This window comes from Amphiprion ocellaris, chromosome 17 (assembly GCF_022539595.1).
Source record: "Amphiprion ocellaris isolate individual 3 ecotype Okinawa chromosome 17, ASM2253959v1, whole genome shotgun sequence".
Classification (NCBI taxonomy): Eukaryota; Metazoa; Chordata; class Actinopteri; family Pomacentridae; genus Amphiprion; species Amphiprion ocellaris.
The window spans coordinates 7607920-7616246 of record NC_072782.1 but is presented as its reverse complement, the minus strand read 5'-3'; the positions used below and the strand labels follow the sequence as shown (position 1 = coordinate 7616246).

At 42.8% G+C, this 8327-nt stretch overlaps 1 long non-coding RNA gene across 1 annotated transcript; it reads right to left on the bottom strand.

The window, feature by feature from the left end:
- Positions 1-4027: 4027 nt before the first annotated feature.
- On the bottom strand, positions 4028-7712 carry LOC129351007 (uncharacterized). Its single transcript, XR_008604624.1, has 3 exons — positions 7594-7712; positions 5175-5300; positions 4028-4075 (listed from the first exon to the last, which is right to left on the bottom strand). It is a non-coding gene; the product is annotated as an uncharacterized LOC129351007 (long non-coding RNA).
- Between the last annotated feature and the right edge of the window lie 615 nt (positions 7713-8327).

The window sequence follows — 8327 nt, the reverse complement described above, 5'->3', positions numbered from 1 at the left end:
ATGTAGTCCAGGCATGGGTGATCAAAAGTTATCAAAATGCTCACCTTAAGTCTGAGGGCGTGGCCATGGCGGCCTCGTGAATTTTGATGCTTCGCCATGAAACATCAACTGCTGTGTAACTGCCCTAAACATGCTCCAATCTGCCTCAAACTTTACAGGTGTGATCAGAGTCCAGTCCTGATCACATCCATAGGCCGACATAAACTCTCGGTCGCAGCGCCACCTGGTGGTTGGAAGGAAATGCTCTATAACTAGCCTGGACATGGTCCGATCTGCCTGAAATTTTACGTGTGATCAGAGTCTGACCCTGATCACATCCATAGGCCAATATACACTCTCGGTCGCAGCGCCGCCTGGTGGACGTGCGCAGATTCGCCGACCAGCAAGGATGCGAGGACCCGTCCAACGCTGCTTGCAGCTTTATTTACTTTGTGATCGCAACAACTTGTCAAGATATGGAAATGATTTTAATTTGATATTCATTTCCACGTGTAGTAATCCTGACACCACAGCATACAAACTAAACAGGAACTATTAAGGAAGAAGTTTCGGTTATCTCCCTGCCTTGTAAATGGAGAAAATTTATTTTTAAAAAATGCATAAAAGTTTTCTTGGTGCATGAACTGAGGCTGCTGACTGACCTTATATTGCACAATGTTCAATGTCTTTAAATATTTTCACAGTAAGGATTCATCTGTCGATCTATCTATACCTGAAACCCTGATCCTCTGTATGTAGTCTTCTACATGTTTGTTGTTTTTTTTTTTTAAGAATAAAGTCATCTGTATATAATGCATGGGCAATTTTTGCACCGTTTTTTCTCTTATTTATTCTTGCACTGGCCTTTATACTCTATACTTTCTCCTTTCCTAAGGAAGACGTTTCGGTTATTTCTCCAGTTATGTTTGAAATGTAACATTACTTCTTCAAGCTCAGTGCATCAGTGATCATATTGGTTTAGTGGATGGAAGTCAATAAAACATTAGCGTCAGTCAAATTGAATGCGTCAGTGGATGGAGTGGTGGTTGCCTTGTGCTGCTCTTCACTTCACTGCAGCTCCATGGCTCCATCTGCTGGACGGACAGAAGTGCAGCAGCTCTGATGGCAGCTTCTTTGACCTCACGCTGCTGTCAGACCCCACAGATTAGGGTTTATTTCAGATATATATAATAGAAAATAGTAATTAAAAAAATAAGCTGATGTTGTATTTTGTGCAGCAGTGAGCTTTACAGGGTTATAGAGCAACCAGTCAAAGGTTATTTACTGAGGATTTTAAACAAAAAAATTCAGGCAAACAGTTAACATCATAGGGTGCCTGACATGTTTGTTTTTTTTCCGGGTCGATACAGATTTTTTTTGTAATCAAGGAGATCAATAACCAAGATTTGGAATCACTACACATTTGCAGAAAAAATAAAGTTTTTGAACAGCACATAAAGTTAAGTTAAAATTAAAATAATCACGAGTTGCAGCCTTTGCTTATTTATGTTTTACATGCTGAAGTTGTCCTTCAGTGTTTCACTGATCAGATTGTGCTGTGGGCAGGAACAAGATCAGAGGGAGGCAGCTGCAGCAGACCCAAAGTAGTTTCACATTCATTTATCTGATCAGATTTCAGGGGGCTTTTTTTTTTTTTTTTTTTTTAAGAAATGGGACCAATAATTGAAAACATGCTAAATATCAGATGGGATCATTGGTGTCACAGGACATCTGCAGACACAGGTCAAAGATTACAAGGAGTTTATTTAACGAATGAAACTAAAACCAACACAGAAAGGATAACTAAACCAAGGTGAAAACAAAAAGGGGAAACCAGACTAATTGTAGGAGAAAGGTTCTGGTTTCAAAGTCTGTGGTCTGGCAGAGAGCGGAAGAATGAAGAACCGGGCCTTCGTGGATTAAGGTGATTGAGAACAGGTGAATCAACCCCCCCTGTGAGAGAGATGGATGGATGGATGGATGGATGGATAGATAGGTAGGGAGGTAGATGGACCATAGATAGATGGATGGATAGGTAGATCCTGCAGTGGGGAAATTTTCAGTGTGGCAGTAGCAGATAGGAAAAAAAGTAAAAAAAAAAAAAAGCAGCACTCAGTGCACAGATATAAATAGATGCTTTCTCCTTAGAGAAGAAATAGAAATGCTTGTAAAAAAAAAAAAACCTGTGAAATTGCACATATTGACTTATTTACATTTTATTGCAGTTACTTCATGGGTGATCTGAACTACTGGGAGCAGGCTTGATTGAACACAGTCTGACTGCTGCAGGAAGGAAGGACCTCCTTCAAACATCGTGGGTGAAGCAGTCTGTCCCTGAAGGAGCTGCCGGTGATGGTCCTGTTTCCTGCAGGGGGTGGGAGATGTCCTCCATGATAGACAACAGCTTTGTCATCATCCTCCTGTCTACCACCAGCCCAGGACAGAGCTTGCTTTCTTAACCAGTTTCTTTAGTCTCTTCCTGTCTGCAGCCGTGATGCTGCTGCTCCAGCAGACCAGTCCATACAGGATGGCTGATACCACCACACAACCATAAAAGGTCCTCAGAATTGCTCCCTGCACCCCGAAGGACCTCAGTTTCCTGAGCAGGTGAAGTCTGTTCTGACCTTTCTTACACCGTGCGTTGGTGTTCTATCTCTAGACATGTTTGAATGTCTTTATCAATAAATGCTCAAACATATGTTGAGTGTCAGCTCAGCTCTTTGTTCCATACATGTAAATGTTCCTATGTGATTGGTGTCTTGCAGTCAGAGTGTAAAGAATTGAAGCTGTCAGAGGCTTTCTGTGGTGAAGAGGCTGCAGGACATCAGCTGCTCCAACAGGTGAAGCCTTTGTTCTTTGGCTCCAACCAGAAGCAGCAATAAATCAGCATGAGCTGCAGCTTATCCACCTCATAGAGTGTATAATAAAGAAACCAAGAGGTTTTAGTTGATAGCTGTCGCTAGCAGTGTGTTGTTCAGGTTGTGAGGAGAAGTAAAAAGCTTACAGCACCTGGTATTCCCAGGTAGTCTCCCATCCAAATACTAACCAGGCCCAACCCTGCTTAGCTTTGCAGATCAGATGAGATCAGGTGTATTCAGTCTCAGAAACAAACCTCACATGATTCAGATCTCCACTCACACCTTTTATTTGTCGTTTGGTTGCGCCAGTACTAATTGATAGCATCATTTAAGCAAAGTTAGAGCAACATCTTGTAGGACAGGTGGTGTAGAGGTAAGTTTTTTGCCTCCCCGGTACCTTAGTACCTTTATTATCTTCACTTCCTTAATACTTTTGTGTACCATCATTTACGAAAACTAACAGCTACACCCAGTAGGAAGGATAGTGCAGTGGTAAGTTATCTGCCTCTCATCCAGGAGGTCCTTGGTTTGAATCCAGCTCAAGGCTCTTTTTACACTTTGGCTGCATGACAACCTCTTGCAACCATCATTACAACAAACTCCACCAGGGACCTTGTGTGACAGATAGCTCACACAGAGGGTGTGTGTCTGTCATGTGGATGGTCACGGTTCGAATCCCCGCTGGGAACCTTGTTGAGGATGATAGTGGAGTGGAAAGGTTGTGGTCTGTGGTGTGGAGTGTCACTGGACTGGAATGGACTTCAAGGAGGGATCTGGTAAAAAGGAAAACCAGGAGATTTACCCATAAGCAAGGCACGAAGGCACGAAGGCACGAAGGCACGAAGGCACGAAGGCACGAAGGCACGAAGGCACGAAGGCACGAAGGCACGAAGGCACGAAGGCACGAAGGCACGAAGGCACGAAGGCACGAAGGCACGAAGGCACGAAGGCACGAAGGCACGAAGGCACGAAGGCACGAAGGCACGAAGGCACGAAGGCACGAAGGCACGAAGGCACGAAGGCACGAAGGCACGAAGGCACGAAGGCACGAAGGCACGAAGGCACGAAGGCACGAAGGCACGAAGGCACGAAGGCACGAAGGCACGAAGGCACGAAGGCACGAAGGCACGAAGGCACGAAGGCACGAAGGCACGAAGGCACGAAGGCACGAAAAGATTTTTTGCAAATTTTGCAAATTTTGCCCTTTTCTTCTATTCGTCAAGGCGGTGACATCAACACTGAAAGAAAAAAAAACAATCCACAAAATCAAAAAAAGAAGATAATCTACCTACAACTTTTAAAGAACACGCTAAAAAACACAATACTAAAAAGTCACACTCTTCTCCTCATCACTCATTTTTACATTTTAACACAATTTCAAAGCCACACAAATCACATTCTTCATGTCAAATCACTTCTCTTCACTACAAATGGGAGAGAACAGCAAACAAATAAAATACAACTTATGGCTTAAATATCTTCAAAATCTCTTTGCTATTCCTCTACATTCAAATTCCTCAACACCACTCAACAATCACCTGCAGGATCTCTTACTTCTTTCTTAGCTCTGACAAAACATCTTCAAGACTCTGAGAAGACAACTCATTTTCAACACATTTGCTGCTTCGTCTAAGTGTCCACACACATCTCCAGTCATCCACAGGCCTCACCACTGATCAGCTGCACAAACTTACATGTTAAACTTCTCCAAAGATAAAATACAGGCCCTTCTGTCTGATCACAACTTTTACTGGTGGCTCATATTTCAAGTTCATTTCCTTGCAAAGTCTTTATTTTGGATTAAAGTGGGATCTGTGACCAGGCAGATCACTTGTTTATTCTTAGCATTTGGATTTCACTGACATTCCTGTCATGTAGAAAAATAGAAATATCTTTGCATTGATTCAGCTAAACTAACTGCAGACACTGAGAGGCGTAAAGTTCAACAAATGCTGTTTTTATTTACTTCACTGGTGACATCAGTAGATGCTTGCAGTGAAACCACCACTGCAAATATTTATGCATTTAAGTATTACAACTGAAAACTCCCTACAAACGTCCACTTCTAACACCACAAACATTGTCCAGAGGAAATGATATTAGCTGAACATAAAAACCTGTAAAACAGCTCTGATGCTTTCATCCTGAGCTCCACTCAAACATTTCACTGTGCAGCAGCTCAGCAGTTTGTTTAAGAAAAGCATTTAGGTTCAATCTGTGAAGCCCAAAACCCACCAGCTTTGAAAAATGACACCATTTACCAGAGTCACAAACTGTAAAAACAGAAGGAATTGTTGGATTTTCTATGTGAATGTGTCGCCTCTCTAGTTAACTCACCCGGTTACGTCTCCATCCTGACGCTGCTCTGCTGGACCGGAGCTTCTGGACCAGCCGGGTGGACCTTCCTTCACAGATCTTCCCGGTGGGAGTGATTCTGAGTCGGCCTTGGTTGACTGCAAACTCCTTAAAATGGACACATGGGAGGAAATCGTGGACAAATCGATACAACAGCTTGTTCGGTTTGTCCTGTTCTTAAATGGGTAGAAAACTGCTGAGAGCTCTCAGTTCAATTCAATTTTCAATTCAATTTTATTTATATAGCGCCAATTACAGTCAAATTGTCTCGAGACGCTTTACAGAACCCATATGCCTGACCCCCAGAGCAAGCCAAAAGGCGACAGTGGCAAGGAAAACACCCTTTTAACAGGGAAAAAAACGTCGAGCAGAACCCGGCTCTAATGTGGGGGGAACCATCTGCCTGCTGGCCGGGCGGGTTGAGAGGGACAGAAGAGGTAGAAAGGTAGAGATAGAGGGATACAGATAGAGGGGTAGAGATAGAGAGGTGGGGGGTGGGACACAAGGACCATAAAACACAGCCACACATCTGAAGCATCCAGCATCCAGCTCTGGGACCAGGGACACTCGGAGAAAGGACACAGAAAGAAACAGAGTGAATGTAATGCAATAATGGTATATGTAGTAAATACATAGGTAGTTAGAGAAGGGCTCAGTGCATCAAGAGAGGTTCCCCAGCAGCCTAGGCCTATAGCAGCATAACTAGGGGCAGAACTAAGGGACGTCAAGAGGGGAAGTCAGTTGTGCAAATGAAAACACAAGCATACCCCGTCAGGGTCCCCCAGTCAGCCCTAACTATAAGCTTTGTCGAAAAGGAAGGTTTTAAGCCTGGTCTTAAAAATAGAGAGGGTGTCCGCCTCCCGAACCCAAACTGGGAGCTGGTTCCACAGGAGAGGCGCCTGATAACTGAAGGCTCTGCCTCCCATTCTACTTTTAGAGATTCTAGGAACAACAAGTAAGCCTGCAGTCTGAGAGCGAAGAGTTCTGCTAGGATAATATGGTACTATCAGGTCTTTAAGATATGATGGAGATTGGTTGTTAAGAGCTTTATATGTCAGAAGAAGGATTTTGAATTCTATTCTAGATTTAACAGGAAGCCAATGAAGAGAATCCAATATAGGAGAAATATGATCTCTCTTGCTAACTCCCGTCAGTACTCTGGCTGCAGCATTTTGGATCAGCTGTAGATGTTTCAGAGAGCTATTGGGACAACCTGATAATAAGGAATTACAGTAGTCAAGCCTAGAAGTAACAAATGCATGGACTAGTTTTTCTGCATCACTCTGAGACAGGATGTTCCTGATTTTCACAATATTTCTCAGGTGGAAAAAGGAAGTCCTACAGATTTGTTTTATGTGCGAGTTAAAGGACATGTCCTGGTCAAAGATAACACCGAGGTTCCTCACAGTAGTACTGGAGGCCAATGTAATGCCATCCAGAGTAGCTATATGCTTTGAAAGCAATTCTCTAAGATGTTTGGGGCCAAATACAATGACTTCAGTCTTGTCTGAATTTAGTAGTAAGAAATTATAGGTCATCCAGGTCTTTATGTCCTTAAGACAATCTTGCAGTCTAGCTAGCTGATTAGTTTCATTTGGCTTCATAGATAAATACAATTGAGTGTCGTCAGCATAACAATGGAAATTAATACAGTGCTTCCTAATAATGTTGCCTAAGGGAAGCATGTATAATGTGAACAGTATTGGTCCTAAGACAGAACCCTGAGGAACTCCATGATTAACCCTAGTATGCTCAGAAGAGTCATTGTTGACATGCACAAACTGGAACCTGTCTGATAAGTAGGATTTAAACCAGTCCAGTGCTGTCCCTTTAATGCCAATAGAATGTTCTAGTCGCTGTAATAAAAGTTTGTGGTCGATTGTATCGAATGCTGCACTAAGGTCCAATAAAATAAGTATAGAGACCAGTCCATTATCTGACGCTATGAGAAGGTCATTAGTAACTTTCACCAGAGCTGTTTCTGTGCTATGATGCACTCTGAAGCCTGACTGAAACTCTTCAAACAAGCTATTCCTTTGTAAATGTTCACATAATTGATTTGCAACTGTTCTTTCCAGAATTTTGGAGAGAAATGGGAGGTTGGAAACTGGTCTATAGTTGGCTAAAACATCTGGATCTAGAGTGGGCTTTTTAAGTAAAGGTTTGATTACAGCAACCTTAAAAGCCTGTGGTACATAACCTGTTACTAGAGAGAGATTAATCAGATCTAACATTGAGGAATCAGCTCTGACAGAGTGTTGCTCTGACTCCATGTGTGACTGAGGCTGGAGTGAACAGAGCTGCTGCTGCTCAGATGCAGCTTCTTATTAGCACAACAACAGACGCTGCGTTCACTACGTCTGTGGGTGTGGAGCTGATAAAGAGGATCTTCACCACTGACCTGAGCTGCTGCCACACGGTGAGACGTCCAACAGAGTCACTGAGCAGCTGATGATGAAGAAGATGAAGGCTTCAGGAGGAGGTGGAGGAGGAGAAGCTGCAGGGCCACATGAGACACTGAAGAGACAAACCAGAAATGATTCACACACTAGACATGAAGAAAAGAAAACATCAGAGAGTGTAAAATACAAGAATGAGTCCTGAACATCACAGGCGTAACCCGTAGACCTACATGACCACACATGTTCTGGTCTTGAAAACGTGTATTAATCCAATAGAAAGTCTAGGGGTAGGGTTAGGGTTGGAGAGGAAGGTCCTTACAGTTGTAATGAAAAAAAATAGGGTAATTAATATTACACATAAATATTTTTAATGTTAATACTAAGCAGCCGAATATTCTGAGAAATTAATCCGTGGTTTTTCCTTCAGCCGTTGTAGATCTAGATAACCTAAAGGTACAGTGCAACCACAACGGCTGAAGGAAAAACCCCAACTTTATTCTAAGAATTTTTTGGCTAGTGTGACTTAATATTAAATTATGAAAAAATGTATAATTTTATATCCATGTTTTTGGTACATTGCTACTGTCAGGACCTTCCTCTGTAACCCTAACCCTACCCCTAGACTTTCTATTGGATTGATACACCTTTGCTGACAGCCAACGTGTGTGATCATATAGCTCTGCGGGTTAAGCCACTGACGCATGTAGTTGGTCCTCAATGCTGAGGCCCTGGT